Genomic DNA, 19,045 nt, shown 5'->3' with positions numbered 1-19,045 from the left:
GTTACTTTAGGGCTTCTAGCCCATGGGTAACCTCCCTATGTGCGCACTAGACTATATATAGAGGGACTATCCCCCGTACTAGAACCACGTCCTAGCCATAGTCAAACAACGACATCCCCAAGTTTCCAAAATCAACAAGTTGTGCAACAACGCATATATCAACAGGAATATGCAAGATAATCAACTATCTACGAAGCACAACCAAATTTGAAAACCTAGACAATACATACTCTAAGTCCATAATTAATATAATGTTATGAATGTCGAATCTTCAGTGTGCGATTCGTTACACGCTATGAATGAATGATGTTAAATTCGAAATGTGCAAATCATTACACAAGGCAACAATATATTCAATAAGGAAAACATATTCTCATGACTATAAAATAACAACTATGTTATCCAATGCTCAAAACTTAACCAAATGAATATATAACAAGTCCATCTCTAGGATTTTGATATAGAAACGACTTTCAAACACAATTAAATCCATTGCTCAATTTGATAGAATTTAATTAAATAAAAAATAATAAAATTCCTTAGATTCTAATTCAATTCCAAAAAACCTCAAATTATTAAATATTAAAGAACATGGCATGGTCATCACCTATATCCATTCTAAAGCTCATTTAGGTTATTGGAACAACAAAGTAGAACTCTAATTAAATCATGCTAATTTTATTACCAAGGTTCTAAAGCAACTTCAATTGGTCCACAATTAATATATATTAGTAAACAAGTCATGGCCAATACAAATATCAAGTTAAAATCTTAATTAAGCTAATGGGACCACAAAATAGATTTTAATTAATTCTTTTAATTAAAATCTCTAGATTTTCAAACTCAACCAAATGCTCTCAAATTAACCTATATTGGAAAACATGCCAAGGACTAATGTAATATCACATTACAAGTTTATTTCATGCAAGTTACACCTATGTAAATTAAACTTTCACTAAAGTTAAATATAAAATAAAGGTTGCAATTCTCATGCAATTAATCCCAACTTAATATATGTGAACAACCACACCAAAGCTTAATTTTCTATCATGCCACAATTCAATTCCAAGTTGTATATCGCCATGAGGATTAAATCTTAAACATGGAATTTAATTAAATAAAAGGTTTCAAAACCTAACTAAATATTCTAAATCAAATATATGTGAAGCTATATGGCATGTAAATCGAGAATATCAAGTCAGAATTTAAATAGAGTGAATAGTGCACTCGGGGCAAATTAATTAATCAAATTAATTAATAATTACTTATTTTCAAAACACCTCCAATTACTTTCAAATTCAACTATGTTGAAGAGCATGCTAAGGCCTAATATAATATGCTAACACATATTAATGTCAAGGTAGTTAAGGCCATGTGAATTAATCTTTCACCTAAGATAAATATTAAAAAAAATCTTTAACACTTATTCAAATGTTCCAATTTAATTACACGACAATGAGCATATCAAGGGGCAATATAAAATCATGCTACATGTTTAGACCAAGTCATGAGCAACCGGGAAAATTAGATCCCGTACAAGAAAAATAAATAATAAAATCTCTAGATTTTATATTTAATCATGCAATCAAGTTGTATAAGCATCAGAAGCATGCTATAGAACAAGAATTTAAACCTAGAATATCTCCTACCTAAATTTGAGATGAAAATCCCAAAGGCCCACCAAAATAAAAGTGCTCCGAATTCGACAAGACTACTAGGTTTTGTCGGGGACAATGCCGTGAACATAACCCCCATCAAAGCCCCATCAAAATCATAACTTGACCTCAAAACCAAACCCAAAAAATGGTCAAAACTGAATTCTAATAAGGGGGAAAGGTAGCGCACGGCGAGGGGAACAACAAACGCTAAGGCCGAAGACTTTCCATCAAGGAAAAGTGAACCAAAAGAGGAGAGAGAAGATGGTAGCACCCCTTGGGCTGCCATGGGAGCTCCAGGTTGTGCATGAAGAGGGGAGAAGATGAAAAATGAAATATCTCACCCCCCTTTATAGAAATCTCAAAAAGTGCCCCGAACGGGCCCCACCGGGTTTGAAAAAGTAAAATTTGAGCAGATGTGCTCAAATGGCAACACTTTGTGAACAAAAAAGATTCAAAATGATAAAATATGAACAACAAAAGAAACAGCGTCAAAAACTGAGTCCCGAAAAGAAAGTTATACCCCGAAAAAGTTCGGCGGCAACCGGGTCCAGAAACTCTGAAACTGGAGAAAAATGACCAGAAGGAAATTCTATGAATTTACGAGTCAACAAAAAGTAAAAATGAATCCCGTACGAGGATCCAGGCTCCAGACAAGACATTATTGCAATAACTTTCGTTAATTGCACAATGGCCCCTACAAAAAGGGTTAACTGCGAAATTGCCCCAGGATGAAAATATCTTCCAAAAGGTATTTTCTTAGATGCCCCTGAAATAAAATATATTCAAAAGATATTTACAAAAAATACCCCAAGAAATGAAAAAGATTCTAAAGAATTGTGCATTCATGCCCCTGTGGGCACCGGGAGCAACCAGAGTACTTTCTTGCAAAAGTAAAGATACGTATTTCGAGAAAACCACTCAAGATGAAGGCACGTGAAGTCAAAAACCAACTCCAAGTATGAGAAGTGAGGTTGTGCCAAAAACTGACAAACGGAGATAAGACAAAATAGGGAAAATGACGAAATAGCGCAGTGTCGAAAAACGAAAAATGTGAAAATGACTCGGTCCTCAAAGGAAGTTGTTAATCCACGGAAAAGAGTTTCAAGAACCAATTCTGAGCACTCGAGATGACACTAAGCGACACGAAATAGAGCTCAGAAAAGAAAATTAAATGAAAAAAATTCATTCGTAAAATTTCAGGAAAAAGGAAAGGAAGGCAAATGACTGGGTCGTTACAACTTACCCTCCTTAAAGGAATTTCGTCCCCGAAATTAGGAACATACTAGAGAGAATAGAATAATGATCGAACAAAAGGTCAAATCAAAGGACAGCTCACAACGCACTGAAGGACAAATCCTGAAGTCTAAAGATTAACTGAAGGAACACGAAACCATGAACTAAGACAACACCTCATACGAACAGGCACGTTAACTCAATGTCAACTACCAAGAGAATCCCAAGACAACAAAATGTTGAAACATGATAGAAGAAGAGAGTGACAAGGAAGTACGAACAGTGACCAGAGCTCGCCCACACTTACTCATCAGTAAGTTAGCATGACAGTAAAAGGCACTAGTTTGTAACATGCTCCAAAAAGGAACTTTTTGATACAAATAACATCAATGTCATAAATGATCATTACAAAAAGCACTGCGGGAACCAGGCACTTGCGAGAGTTGGGGTAGCTAATCCCAAAACTCTGACAACAATGACACTGGCACCATTACGCTTAAGGCCTTAGATCTAGAAGCCACGAAGGAAAAGGAAATGAAACAGTGCCTCCCTAGCCCACGTCTCACTCCACCAGACAAGAAAAAAAAAAGTGAATCGCAGTCCTTTACGCTCACATGAGCCTTACTCAGGTTAATCGACAGAACAGACAAGAAGGTTCCCGACATAGGTCCCTACAGAATGAATTTCTCCTATCTAAGGAAGAAACTCGTGAAACAAGAATGCATCCAAGGGATACGACAGATCTTAAGAGAGAATGCCAAAACCAGACATAAAAGGGGACAGCTAGCATGCATCATAGCAATGGACTATCTACTCAAGGTGCCACATAAGCAAACAGACATGTTATCAAATCAAAACATTTTATCAAGAAGCACAGATACACATAAAGTATGCTTAACAAATAATAGATGTCTCAAAACACCTAAGCTTGTGAACATGTTATCATACAAGACATGTTATCAAACAAGGCATGTTATCAAGATATAAATGACACATTAAAGCAAAACAACGTGAGCATGATATGCACCCAAAACCCGTCGTCCCAAGGTTTTCGAACCTAGGAGCTCTGATACCACCTGTGACGACCCTGGTTTTTAGGCCAGCGTGTCCTGTGATGAACCGTATGGATGATCCGATAACAGATCCGAATGCGGAAGCAAAAATAGAAAACAAGACTCTAAGAAGTCAAAGTGACCTTCCATGAGGTCGTGGAACTCAACAAGAACTGATGTGGAAGCAAAAGATCGAAAATATGACAAATAAGCCCCCAGGGGCAAAATAGTCATTTCTGAAAGCTATAGATTCGGGTGCCACCGAGCACACGCTGGAAGGATAATGAAAAACTAATTAAGATGGACTCAAGAATCGCGTGATTCGGAGTCCGGATGAAGGAGAAACGGCATGGCGAAGAAAAATGAGCACTTAAGGCAAAAAGGGTAAATTGGTAATTATCCAGGAAGAACCGGGTGCAACCAAGTACACCGTTGGAAAGACAACGAAAAATTTGTCAAGTTCAAAAAAAAATTCACTTGAATCGGAGTCCGGACGAAGGAGAAAAGCCCAAAAGAATTATTGACGTCGTGGCAGCCCGACGAGGGGGCCATGACAGCCCCCATGTGCGCCCATGCACACGCCCATGCATGCCGCGCGTGCGCTGGGTGCACTATGGCTGGTAGCAGCAGCCCATAAAGCTGCTATGGGGTCATTTTTCAGAAAAATCCAGAACAGAGACTGAATTTGGAGGCCTAGATGATTTTTTTTGCAAAAACACAAAGAAGAAACCCCCTTCAAAATTGAGTTTTCTACATGATTCGCGAAAGAATTAAAAAAAAATGCAATGTAAAATGCCCGAAATGCCCCTCCATGAAATCTGGTCATGGAGGTCCAAAAAGCTGCTATTTTGAAAAACTGAGAGCTGAACTTCATAAGTGATTTCCGATATCAAGACGACATTTTCTGGAAAAACACGGAAAAGAAACCGCCCCTAAAATCATGTTTTCTATTCAATCATATTGAAAGATGAAATTAAAACCACCGTGAAAAGTCTATAATGCCCCTAGATCAGAATATGCAAAAAAAGTGCGAAATGAATTCACAAGAGGCTCAAAACACAAACGATAAGGTTTTGCCTGGAAACGATCATGCACGCAAATGTAACTTACCTATTTGGACGTGCTATAATGGTCCATGACTTAAAACTATAGCCGATGCAAAATCCGACCCCCCAACGGGCAAAAAGGCAAAAATGGACTTGGAAAGGAAAACATGGAACCCAAAAATGTAAAATGGAGTCAATTGACCATTTGGCCCATAGTCACACTTCATACAAGATTAATAAGGCCGTAAGAAAGAATTACAATGGAATTCCCACACCCGATGCAATTATGCTGAAGCAATGACTTGCGATTTTTCAAGATTTTCACAATATTTCATGAAGTTAAAAAGTACATAGAACACAATATGATGGTCATTGGCCTCCGACCTCATCTCATAAATATCAAATACATTGAAAGGAGTGTACTTAAGTACACATTGCATACATGGAATCAAATATACAAATTTTGACATATAAGTCTACAAAATGACATTTCATGCTAACATTTGTGTGAAATGGAAACTTGAAAGCTACACGACATCCAAGGAATGCTAGGCGTCACGAACCAAGTCTTCGTACCTGAAATATGCCCCAGTATCGTAGAGGTGAGTAACATAAAGCTACTCGTAGGAGATGAGCATGCATCGACCTAGCATTTTACAAATTTATCACCTTAAGGTGAACACATGTTAAAGGGGCTCATGCCACCTAACGTCTATGTCCAAGTGAGACTCGGGGAGCATCCTAAGCTACCTTAAAGTCTAAGCAATAAGAATCATGATATACATACGTGTATGAAATGAATCATGGTTGGGATAATCCAAAGAACACGACAAGATGAATGCTTGAGCATAGATTAACATGTATTGCATTTTTAATACAATTGAACTAGGCCTAGAGTAATCCATACAACATGACAAAAGCATATTTGAATACAAGTTAACAAGAATCACATTATCCATCCAATTCAACAACAAAAGTGCATGTTATACAATGCAACAAGGTTTAAGTTCTCAAAGCCATCAACTTACAATCTAAAGCACAAAATAACAGTAGTGGTTCATCCCTCCTAACGTCTATGTTATAAATGAATCAATATGATCAATCCTAAGCTTTCTTAGAACGTCAAAACACGATTTTCAATATCGATGCAATTTAACCAACATTGGAACTTCCAATACAACGCATAAAGCACAATTTCGCAAAGTTAACATCCTGTAACTTAAAATGGAACAACAAATAAGAAACAACAAGTTACAACAGCATCTAGTTATCAACTTGAAAATGAAATGCGAAATCAAACAAAGTGGATACTCGGACGTCACGTCGGATCAGACCGACAACATAGTTACTTTAGGGTTACTAGCCCATGGGTAACCTCCCTATGTGCGCACTAGACTATATATAGAGGGACTATCCCCCGTACTAGAACCACGTCCTAGCCATAGTCAAACAACGACATACCCAAGTTTCCAAAATCAACAAGTTGTGCAACAACGTATATATCAACAGGAATATGCAAGATAATCAACTATCTACCAAGCACAACCAAATTTGAAAACCTATACAATACATGCTCTATGTCCACAATTAATATGATGTGATGAATGTCGAATCTTCAGTGTGCGATTCGTTACACGCTATGCATGAATGATGTTAAATACGAAATGTGCAAATCATTACACAAGGCAACAATATATTCAATAAGGAAAACATATTCTCATGAGTATAAACATAGCAACTATGTTATCCAATGCTCAAAACATAACCAAATGAATATAAAACTAGTCCATGTCCAGGATTTTGATATAGAAACGACTTTCAAACACAATTAAATCCATGGCTCAATTCGATAGAATTTAATTAAATAAAAATAATTAAATTCCTTAGATTCTAATTCAATTCCAAATAACCTCAAATTAATACATATTAAAGTATATGGCATGGTCATCACCTATATCCATTCTAAAACTCAATTAGGTTATTGGAACAACAAAGTCGAACTCTAATTAAATCATGCTAATTTAATTACCAAGGTTCTAAAGTAACTTCAAACGGTCCACAATTAATATATACTAGTAAACAAGTCATGGCCAATACAAATATCAAGTTAAAATCTTAATTAAGCAAATGGGACCACAAAATAGATTTTAATTAATTCTTTTAATTAAAATCTCTAGATTTTCAAACTTAACCAAATGCTCTCAAATTAACCTATGTTGGAAAACATGCCAAGGACTAATGTAATATCACATTACAAGTTTATTTCATGCAAGTTACACCTATGTAAATTAAACTTTCACTAAAGTTAAATATAAAATAAAGGTTGCAATTCTCATACAATTAATCCCAATTTAATATATGTGAACAAGCACACCAAAGCGTAATTTTCTAGCATGCCACAATTCAATTCCAAGTTTTATATCACCATGAGGATTAAATCTTAAACATGGAATTTAATTAAATAAAAGGTTTCAAAACCTAACCGGATATTCTAAATCAAATATATGTGAAGCTATATGGCATGTAAATTAAGAATATCAAGTCGGAATTCAAATAGAGTAAATAGTGCACTCGGGGCAAATTAATTAATAATTACTAATTTTCAAAATACCTCCAATTACTTTCAAATTCTAATATGTTGAAGAACATGCTAATGCCTAATATAATATGCTAACACATATTAATTTCAAGCTAGTTAAGGCCATGTGAATTAATCTTTCACCTAAGATAAATATTAAATAAAATCTTTAATACTTATTCAAATGTTCCAATTTTTATACACGACAATGAGCATATCAAGGGGCAATATAAAATCATGCTACATGTTTAAACCAAGTCATGAGCAACCGGAAAATTTAGATCCCATACAAGAAAAATAAATAATAAAATCTGTAGATTTTATATTTAATCATGCAATCAAGTTGTATAAGCATGACAAGCATGCTATATAACAAGAATTGAAACCGAGAACATCTCCTACCTCAATTTGAGATGAAAATCCCAAAGGCCCACCAAAATAAAAGTGCTCCGATTTCGACGGAACTACTAGGTTTTGTCGGGGACAACGCCGTGAACATAACCCCCATCAAAGCCCCATCAAAATCATAACTTGACCTCAAGGTCATGCATGAAGAGGGGAGAAGATGAAAAATGAAATATCTCACCCCCCTTTTATAGAATCTCAAAAAGTGTCCCGAACGGGCTCCGCCGGGTCTGAAAAAGTAAAATTTGAGCAGACGTGCTCAAATGGCAAAACTTTGTGAACAAAAAAGATTCAAAATGATAAAATATGAATAATGGAAGAAACAGTATCAAAAACTGAGTTCCGAGCAGAAAGTTATGCCCCGAACAAGTTCGGCTGCAATTGGGTCCAAAAACTCTGAAACTGGAGAAAAATGACCAGAAGAAAATTCTATGAATTTCTGAGTCAACGAAAAGTGAAAATGAATCCCGTACGAGGATCCAGGATCCAGACGAGACATTTTTGTAGTAACTTTCGTTAATTGCACAATGGCCCCTACAAAAAGGGTTAACTACGAAATTGGCCCAGGATGAAAATATCTTCCAAAAGGTATTTTCTTAGATGCCCTTGAAATAAAATATCTTCAGAAGATATTTACGAAAAACACCCCAAGAAATGAAAAAGATTCTAAAGAATTGTGCATCCATGCCCCTGTGGGTACCGGGAGCAACCAGAGTACTTTCTTATAAAAGTAATATACATATTTCGAGGAAACCACTCAAGATGAAGGCACGTGAAGTCAAAAACCAACTCCGAGCATGAGAAGTGAGGTTGTACCAAAAACTGACAAACAGAGATAAGACAGAATAGGGAAAAGGACGAAATAGTGCATAGTGTCGAAAAACGAAAAATGTGAAAATGACTCGGTCCTCAAAGGAAGTTGTCAATCCACGGAAAAGAGTCTCAGGAACCAATTCTGAGCACTCGAGATGACACTAAGCGACACGAAACAGAGCTCAGAAAAGAAAATTAAACGAAAAAAATTCATTCGTAAAATTTCAGGAAAAGGAAAGGAAGGCAAATGACTGGGTCATTACACGAAGCCTTGGAGGTGCCTTGTGGTCATGGATAGTTAGTCAATCTCCCTTTCATGACGCCTTGGAGGTGCCCTGGGTCAGATTACACTAACGGTTTGGAAGTTGAAATGGAATTGTTTCGGAAATGGTGAGCGACATGGGCATGGCATTACACTTTATTGGCATATATGGTGTATTTGTGACTTGGATGACATTGTGTTTATATTTGATGTTGTGGATATGGATTTCATCCCTGGTATAGTATGATCCCGTTCTCTTGATTTCTATTCTATATGTGGATTCAAGGGCCATAAGAGGTGTGTCTTAGACACCTCCTACTCAGCTTAAGCTCACCCCATTATTTTAACATTTTTCAAGTTTAGGAAAGGAAGTGGTGAACGACATTACTCCACAGGTTTTGATAGGTTAGTGGACTATTTGACTTATTTTGTAGCTATGATCCATATTATTATTATTATTATTATTATTATTATTATTATTATTATTATTTATAAACCCTGGGATGACACGTATATTATGTATTGCCATAGGAATGAATGGTAACGTCTTTTGTTAACCTCGGGTTTGGGTAAGGACCCGGTCAGTGATTCGGACCCTCGGGTTCAGGTCGTTACAAAATTGGTATCAGAGCAATGGTTCGAATACCATTAGGACGACAGGTAAAGTCCTACCTAGGATTGCACGAGAAGTTGAATTGCATGTCTATATGCTTATGTGTTAAGGTGCTTAATTGTTGAAAAGCATGTATAACTGATTATTTGTTTTATTACTTTGTGTTTACGATTTTAAGAGACATGCTGCCTTACTAAGTGTTGACATGTTTATGTGCTTAAATGTTAAAATATGTGTTACATAGCTAGAATGTTTAAGTATTAATGATTGAAAGCATGTTATACGTGATAAGATGGCGAGCTGTAAGTATGGGTTATGGCATGTAAATGGTGCATTGTAATGTAATGGATAGTTGAGCACGGGTTGTGCAAGTGTGTATAACGGAATATTTAATTTCACATAATAATTTAATGAATTCATTGGTTAAACTTATGTGATAAGACACGGTTGTGCTAAGGGTTATGCTTCGGTTATTGTGTATATATATAAGTATGTCATATGTATATACCTATTTTCTTATGTGTTTATACGGTTAAGCATATGATGGTTATGTGAGTTTTGACCTAAGTAGGAAAAGAGCTCGGTTATTCCAGGGTTGTTAGGTACTTGTTCTTATTGAACTACAGGTGTTGACTTCTAGCTCATGGATTGAGTTATTGGGTGTTTAGTCATTTTGATCTTCTTGTTACATTTTGTATGGTGCTTAGAGCACGACTTTAGAATAGGATCGCATTTTATGGTACGGTGTCTATGTTGTGTGTGACTTTCATGCATCGGTGTGTGGGTTTTTGTAACTGTGGAGGTCAGGTGTAAAAGTGAGGGTTTCGTAGGAGAAAGGTATGACCTTAGGGGTTTAGTGTTTGTGACTTAGATCATGATTTAATATTGAGGTTCTCTTCGAACCAGTTTGTGGTGGGTGTGATAGAGGTTGCTTGAGTCCCGAGTGTAGTCTATGGGTTGTAGACGTGTATTTTGAGTATTTTGGTACGGTCTAAAGAAGCATGTTGGTTTTGGTTATTAAGGGGACTTGTTAGACTCTGTAGGTCTAGGGTGACGTAGGACCGGTTGCGGGATGTGGATCATTTCGTGGTCTTGTAAGAGTATATCTTAGAGACTTGTTAGTCAAGGGTGATTCACATTTCAAGAAGTTACAAGAGTGTGTTGCGGGTAATTAACTCTCGGTGAGTTGATTGCATGGCTTGGTGGATGAGTGGGATTATAGGTTGTCACAATTATCGAGAGAGTCTCGAGGTGGTGCATAGTGGATAATTTTAGCTGTGTAGTGTATGATTGCACGATAAAGTATGTAGTGTAGGGTCATTGGAGTACTAGGTCATTTGAGGACTTAGTGAAAGAGGATAGGTACGGTGTATCTAATGGATTGTGTTTTTGAAATTGAAAGCTTTGGACTAGAGTTGAATTTTATGTTGTGTCTGGGGTATGGGGAAGTAGTACATGTTGTTTAAGGATCCAAAGAGATAGATAGATGATTAAAATGATTGGAACAAGGGTGATCTCGTAGGTTTAGTTGGTAGCCCCATTCGACTTTTATCGGGGCTTCTGAGGAACGGTGAAGAGGGGGAGGTAGTGACGTTGAACCTAGGGTATGAAGTTTTATTATTTAGGCATGTAGATTGTCTTAGGATGAGTGGTTTGAGTAACCAGATAAGCGTTTGTGATTGATTGCCTCGTTAATTGTTTTGAGGTAATAGTTGAGTGTTGAGCATTCTGAGATTTGTGCTCAATTTGTTTTAAAGATTTATCGGCATGGCATTGTCCTATAGAGGTTCTTTCCTAGTGGTAAATAGTGGCTATTATGGAAGGTATCGAGAGTAATGCTTATTCTTTTGTTATGATGGTATCATCGGTTGAATTGCTTGGTGGTGACTTGGTGATGTGGTGAGATAAAAGGTTTGTGTTGTCATTCGAGGATGATGGTAGTAGAGGCGTTATGGTGTGATGTTTAGTATTGATGAGCATAATGGTTTGGGATATGATCAGAGGGTGCTTTGGAGATTATGAGTTGTTTGTTGTATGCTTTTAGGTAGGTGATGGGGGTTGTGCATCAGTCGAGGTGATGGTGAGCAGCTTAGTCTTCAGAGCCAGTGAGGACGATGTTGCCAGATAGGCACCCTTTTCTTTTGATGGGTCAGTAGGTTGTTGTGACTGAGGTCACAAGTTGAGTGTGCACAGTGATAGAGGTAGTATCGTCTGGGAAGGTAGTGATGGAACGGGTGGTAAAGTGTCATTTTATGGCATAGGGGTTGTTATTTGGGAGTAACGGGATGCGGTGTCTAATGGGTTGTGATCATTTCTAGTGTTGGTGTGTTATGAGCATTGATGCTCTTGTCTTATTGTTGTGTTGTGAGTTGTATCTTAGTACTCGATGAATGGGTGGTAGAGATTTGATTGGTTTTGGTTGGCATGTGTGTTGCGGGGTATCATATGCGAAATTTCTGTGTTGATAGTGTATAATGGTCCGTTAGTGGTGAGGTCGCCTATAATTGAGTTCGTAGTTCCGTATGGGTATCCATTTGGTTATTCTCTTTGTGTGTAAGGAGTTTAGTTCATCTCATGTGAGATTGGGTGTCCATGGTTGGTCAGTTGGTATGTAGCATGTGACAAGGTGTTGTCGGGTGCATTCAGGTGCGAGTCGTCAGTCTCTTGTGAGAGTGGGGTTTGTTACCCTTTCTGTTTGTTCTGGACCTGGCAAGGACGTCGTTTATCACGAGACTTGTACTCCATCTAAGAGTTGTGCGCGTCCGTGGGCGGACGGATTTATGAGCAGTTTGTTACACTGTTAGAGTTCATCGATTGAGGTCCTGATTGAATGGGTTGACTCACTCCCACGGGGGGAGGTGAAGTCTTCAGTTTTTGTAGTGTTTGTTTTGAGAGTGGTTTTGACTGGTAGGATGTGAGGCACGGGTTGCTGAATAGGGGTTGTGCTTCCGATGTTTAGTTCTGGCGGTGATGACTAGGAAATGTTCGCAAATCACAGCTTGAGGATAATTAGGTGATGTGATGTAACTTATGTATTTGGATATTTTTAGAGGTGATTGATTCTAGCAATGTCTTGAGGACAAGTGTTGATATTGTTTGAATGTTTTGCAGCTAAAACATGATTATGGGATTCCGTTGAAGAACTGTAGGAATGATTGACCTTGGTTTTTAACATTTCAGGCATGAGATAGTCGCATTGTGTGTTTTGACGGGGTAGGAATTGAATCGAGTAATGTTATGAGTTGTTTACCTGATATGGATGTTATGAGGAAATTAGGGATCTTTAATGTTGGTCGATGATTGTGACGTTTAGTGTTATATTGCTTTTAGCTTGTTATGATTGTGTGATCAAGCAATGATTGTCGTGTTGCTTTTAGCATGTTAATATGTGACTGTATAGTTGTTGAGGTTATGTGGAACGATGGGTGGATAGTGAGTGGATCTCTTGGTTATTTTGTGGACTATGTGTTTGAGGTTTAGACCTGAGAACAGGGACGACATCTGTGTTGAGACTGGATCGAGGATGAGAATGGCCTGGCTAACCATTTCTCCTAAATCAATCCTTCTTTAACATAATGTCGGGTCAAAGGTCCATGATTGCTTTGGGTTGTCAGGAATAGTGAGAGTACGGTATCGTAGGTTGTGTCGGTGTGACAATGTGGATTCGGATGGTTTATTTTAGATGACGGAGTGTGTTAGGTAGTACCAAGTGTCTGGTAAAGGGTTTGCAGTATGATTATTGATTATCGAAGATCTTGTTTTGAGGATTTGGGTTCTAGGTACAGGATAGTATGTTTTATTGCTCTTGTGCCTCATGATTATGCAGTCATTGGGAGATTTATTGTTTAGTTATCTTGAGGATGATAAGTTTAGTGATTGATGCTTAGTGTGGTTGGTAGTCGTTGTACGGGTATGTAATGGTGTAGTTAAGTGTTAGGTAGTGAGTGTTCGATCTGATAGAGATGTGTAGATTAGAGTTGAGCTTGATTGTGTCATGAATGGGGTTCCTTGTTTGGGATTTTGTGTGTCCTTTAAAGGATGGGCTGAGATAGGATATTGTCATGTTTGGTGATCTAGAGACCATTCTTATTTCAGGCTTCAGAGTCTTGCGTAACAGTGTGGAGTAGAATGATGTCCATTGAGAGTCGGATGTAGGGCCTAGCTGGTCTCGTATTCTGATGTCGTGAGTAATGAGTACCCTCATAGGGTGGTGAGCATTGTGTTTTTGTGACAATGGTGTGTGATTGCCAGGTGACGTCCGGTGTCAAAGGCAATAATGTTGGTGAGTTCACAATTTTGGGGTTTTATGAGGTGTTCTCGAGAAAGTGTGTGGTTGTGGGTCTCCTCCTTTAAGGAGGGTAGATTTCGAGGATGAAATCTTTTAAGGAGGTTAGATTACAATGGTTATAATTTATTTATATATGTATAATTGTGTGGTGAAAATAAAAGGAAAATGAATAAAGAAAAAGAAAATGTTTTTGGTGGTAGAACCCACCACCTCTTTTAAAGGCTAAGAAGTCATTTAGGTCTCACTTCTTTTCCTCTCCCGTAACTGTCTCTCTCTTATTCTCCTTTGAGATTTTTCTTTTTCCTTTTGCTTCAAAAATTCAACCCTTGATATCTCCCTTACCATTTGGAGTTTTTAGATGTCGTTTGCGGCAAATTAAAGAGCGCGTCGAGATCTTTGATTTGATCGGAGCAAAAGTGGTTTTGGTGTACCCTAAGAATTTTGAATTCTAGGGTTTGGATTCAACAAATTTGAGGGTTTTCTACAAAATTAAGGTAGGGGTGTTCTAATCCATGACTTCTTGGATTTTTGTGAATTTTTCTCTTTAATTTGACCTTTAGCATGCTTAATTTTAATTATCTTGTCCATTGCTATTGTGGTTGTATGTGCTCAAAATGACGAATGTGTTTTACATGCTAATTGAGTTATATACATGGCTATTTACATTATTGTGAATAAGCATGTCTAATTTTGGTATATTATGTGACTCGTAAATTCCCAATTGCTATGGAAATTAATGTTGTGGTTATGAAATAATTGTTTGGAATTTTCTATTAAAAAAAATATATATATATATATAATAATAAAAATAAAATGATGATGATGTAGAAGAGCATGTAAAATTTTATTGTTGAATTTGGCATTCAGAAGCATGAAGCATTCATGCATTCATTGGGAAAAGTAAAAGGGAAAGGTTCGTTTTAAAAGCAAATGAAATTATTTTTGGGAAAAAAGTTTTTGGAATAGTGTTTGTGAAAACCCGAATGCCTAGGAAGCGTCTAGTGGTCCGTGGTGTTAGTATAGTCTAGAGATGACTAGGGATTAGGCTAACTAGGCCGGATGCGACGCCTTGGAGGTGCCTTGTGGTCGTGGATAGTTAGTCAGTCCCCCTTTCGTGATGCCTTGGAGGTGCCTTGGGTCGGATTACATTAACGGTTTGGAAGTTGAAACAGAATTGTTTCGGAAATGGTGAGCGACATGGGCATGGCATTGCACTTCATTGGCATATATTGTGTATTTGTGACTTGGATGACATTGTGTTTATATTTGACGGTGTGGATATGGATTGCATCCCCGGTATAGTATAATCCTGTTCTCTTGATTTCTATTCTATACATGGATTCACGGGGTCATAAGAGGTGTGTCTTAGACACCTCTTACTGAGCTTAAGCTCACCCCATTATTTTAACATTTTTTAGGTTTGGGAAAGGAAGTGGCGGACGACATTACTCCATAGGTTTTGATGGGTTAGTGGACTGTTTGACTTATTTTGTAGCTATGATCCATATTATTATTATTATTATTATTATTTATAAACCCTAGGATGACACGTATATTATGTATTGCCATATGAATGAATGGTAACGTCTTTTGTTGACCTCGGGTTCGGGTAAGGACTCGGTTAGTGATACGGACCCTCGGGTTCAGGTCGTTACAAAACAATTGTATGGATTGTCTACTTACCTAATAATTTAATTACAATTAACTAATTTACCTTAAATTAAACAAAACAAACCTGAAATTAACCTATTTAAACTAGACATTAACCTAATTGTGTAGTACAACCCATCTAATATAAGCAATTTCCATCAAATTAGAACACAATTACATCAAATTAATACAATGCATAGCCATCACATGATTCAATTCACAAAGAAATCAAGTGTAAAGATCAATTATCATTCAAAAACATATAAGATGATATATATGAAATTGTCAAAGATAATCAATTGAAAGAATTATTATATATATATTAAGGCTATAACAAAAATTACATAAATTAAATCCTCAAAATAGTAAAAGAGAGAAAAGTTAGATTACATGCTTAGGGTTTATCCAACCCTAAGTTGAAGAATTAGCCGCTCATGGTTGATGGATGCAAGATGTCAACAAGTCCCATCCTTTGATTCATCTGGCTCCTCTTCTTCTTCTCTGAACTTTTCTCAAGAACCCTTGCTTTTTCTTCGTGTTTTCCAGAGAGAATATCGATATCTCAATTATGAAAATAAAAACTTAATAATCAATAATAATAATAACTCCCCAAAAATAATGGGTATTGGTCTCCTTAAATAAACATTATTGGAGACCAATAAGTTACAAAATAAGCGCAAAACAATAAAATCCCGTAGCCAAGTAAACATCAATCCCGCAATGCTGCCAGGTGATGGGGGATCAATCCCCTAGCTTTGGGGATCAATCCCCCAAGGGCATTTTTAGTTCTGTGAATAGTGGGGGATCGATCCCCTAGTGTTGGAAATTTCCTTCTAGCCTCTTCTAGCTCTATTTTGGTCCCAGGCTAATTGGTTTGCTTCTTGATCTTTGGGAACATCATCAAAGGCCCAAAAAAAAGGTATAATTGATCGCTTTTGAAGAATAAGCACACTATACGAATAATGGGCTGTGACCTCTTTTTGCCATTTTCTGAACTTTTTTCGAATGTCGTTACTTGTCTCCAAAAAGGCTGTAATGAATTGAAATTAGTCCGTTTGAACCTTATTGACCTGAAATTGACAAAAACATAAATTAGAACTAAAACATGAAAATAAGATACCGGGATATGCAACCTCTACAGCTGGTCTAAAAAGGCAAAACAAATGCTTCCTTTCAAATTCTAACACTGCCCATTCAGTCGGGTCATTGTGGCGAAACGTACCTTCAATGTCGAAGGTAGTCTCTAAATCCAGATGTTTGGTACGCCACGTGGCTTTGGGAGTCTCTTTAGAGGGTTTAAAACGTTTGGAAGAAGAAACACGAGTCATTTTTTTAGAGAATGAAATATATGGGAATTAGTTCAGGCTTTGTAGTAACAAGTTTTTAGACTGGCAACACCCATTTTATAATGAACTGCAAATTCAACCAAGTGCAACAACTCTATTGCAATGACAAACCAAAATTCGAATCAATTAATCCGCAAAATTCAACAACCAAACTTCCCCAATCACTAATTCAACTCTAAACAATTAACCAACTTAAGCACCCATCCACAATCCAAGTTCAACAACAACCACAACCCAACAACCAATTCGGCCAATGTGAATTTTTTGTTTTGATCATCAATTCAAATTTTTGTAAACTATCAATTCAAGTCCAAAACTAATACAACTCAAGCAACCAACAAAGCACTAAAGTAGAATTCAATTCCGAAAACCAATAATTGTTTAGATCTTTTGGGACGATCCATACTCGCTTCATACTCCATAGTATAATTGTTTAGTGGTTTTATAAATTATAAAATATGATGCCCACTTGACATTATTTCTTAACCTAAAGTGATGTGCATTATTTTGTGCACACGCTCGGTCGTATCATAGTTTTGGTGTCGTTGCTGGGGATCTAACGGTTTTAAAGAATTGAATTAGACATTAGTTCTTTATTGATTGTTTACTTTAAAGTCATTTTAATTTTTATTTTCTCATTTGATATTTGTCAATTAGGTACTTGAAGTAAAGTGGAGCAAACGCTGGACGTTGAAGCAATTAAAATATTTTTGAAGTTACTTAAGGACCATCTGTAAGTTCTCTTTAATTTTAGTACTTTAATTGTTTACCATCTTGCATGCTTTGGACAGCCCAATTGGAGGCTTAATTTGACTTGTTTTATTTTTAAGTCCAAGCATACCTTTTTGTAGAAGGCAGCGGCCCGTGTGGAGACATTTATTTGTTTTTAGTGCATTGATATTATTGAGGAGTTTGGGAACATTGTATGTGGAGGTTGAAAAATTGAAGTGTTGATGTGTTGACTTATTCTAGTGCATGCATGGTCATAGATCACTTAATCGTCCTCTTGCTCCTGTAAATAAAAATCTCGAAGTTTCTCTTCAACATTTAAGAGGTATTACTAGGGATAGTCATCCTAATCTTCCAAATTTTGATCTTCCATCACCTTTAATGGAAGACCCAATCGATCTAATTGAAGATCCCATTGTAGATCTTGGTCATGTGGATCATAACGGTGTGCACCACCCACCACAAGTTCATATTATGGATCCTCAAGGTGTGTATCCACCCTTGGGAATGCCACGACCAATCAATCATGTTGTGCAACAACCTAATTTATGGATGCCAAGGCCAAATGTTGTTCCCCCAATTGGTGAGCAACAACAACAATATGTTCAAATGGCATACCCTCAACTAGGTCAAATGGCATATCATCAATAAGGTCAAATGCCATATCCTCCTCTCAATCCTCTCAATCCTCCAATGGTCCTTAGGGATCGATACACTCCAAATCAATATAATGCACCCACTTGCATTCAATTGCCAAATTTTTGTGTTCATCATTATGAGATTAAGGCTTCCACCATTAACATGTGCCCCCTTTTCTGTGGGTTGAGCAATGAAGAGCCTTATAAACATTTAGATGAGTTCTTGGAAGTTTGTTCCACCGTGAAAATCACGGATGTTTTGGAGGAAGTCCTAAAAATGAAGTCTTTCCCTTTCACTCTTTGGGATAAAGCTAAATATTGGTTCAACAACTTGCGGTCAAATACAATCACCTCTTGGGCACAATTGCAACAAGTGTTCCTAAAAAAGTACTATCCCTCGAGTCGAACTAATTCAATGAGAACTTTCATTCGTGAATTTAAATAAAAAGACGGAGAACCCCTTCATAAAGCATGGGAACATTTGAATGACTTGCTACGGAAGTGTCCACATCATGACATTCCTAAGTGGCAATTAGTTCAATGTTTATTTTCAAGTTTATCCATTGCTAATAAGGGCATTGTTGATACTTTTTGTGGCAAAAGCTACATAGAAAGAAATAAAGATGAAATTTGGCATCTTTTCGAAAAAATGAGTGAAAACTTAATGCATAGATCTTCATCTTCTAGGGGTGGTCACCTAGCAAATGTGGGAGGAAAGAAAGGTCTAAATCAAA

At 37.0% G+C, this 19,045-nt stretch overlaps 1 pseudogene; it reads right to left on the bottom strand.

Annotated features, from left to right (window-relative positions):
- Positions 1 to 18,732: 18,732 nt before the first annotated feature.
- On the bottom strand, positions 18,733 to 18,830 carry LOC132310802 (small nucleolar RNA R71; annotated as a pseudogene).
- Positions 18,831 to 19,045: the final 215 nt, after the last annotated feature.

The sequence above is a fragment of the Cornus florida genome, unplaced genomic scaffold (genome assembly GCF_030987335.1).
Source record: "Cornus florida cultivar Cherokee Brave unplaced genomic scaffold, ASM3098733v1 CherokeeBrave_3.0.0_Hap2_Chr05, whole genome shotgun sequence".
Classification (NCBI taxonomy): domain Eukaryota; kingdom Viridiplantae; phylum Streptophyta; class Magnoliopsida; order Cornales; family Cornaceae; genus Cornus; species Cornus florida.
Note: the sequence above shows the minus strand (reverse complement) of the source record. Positions and strands in the feature narration are given on the sequence as shown.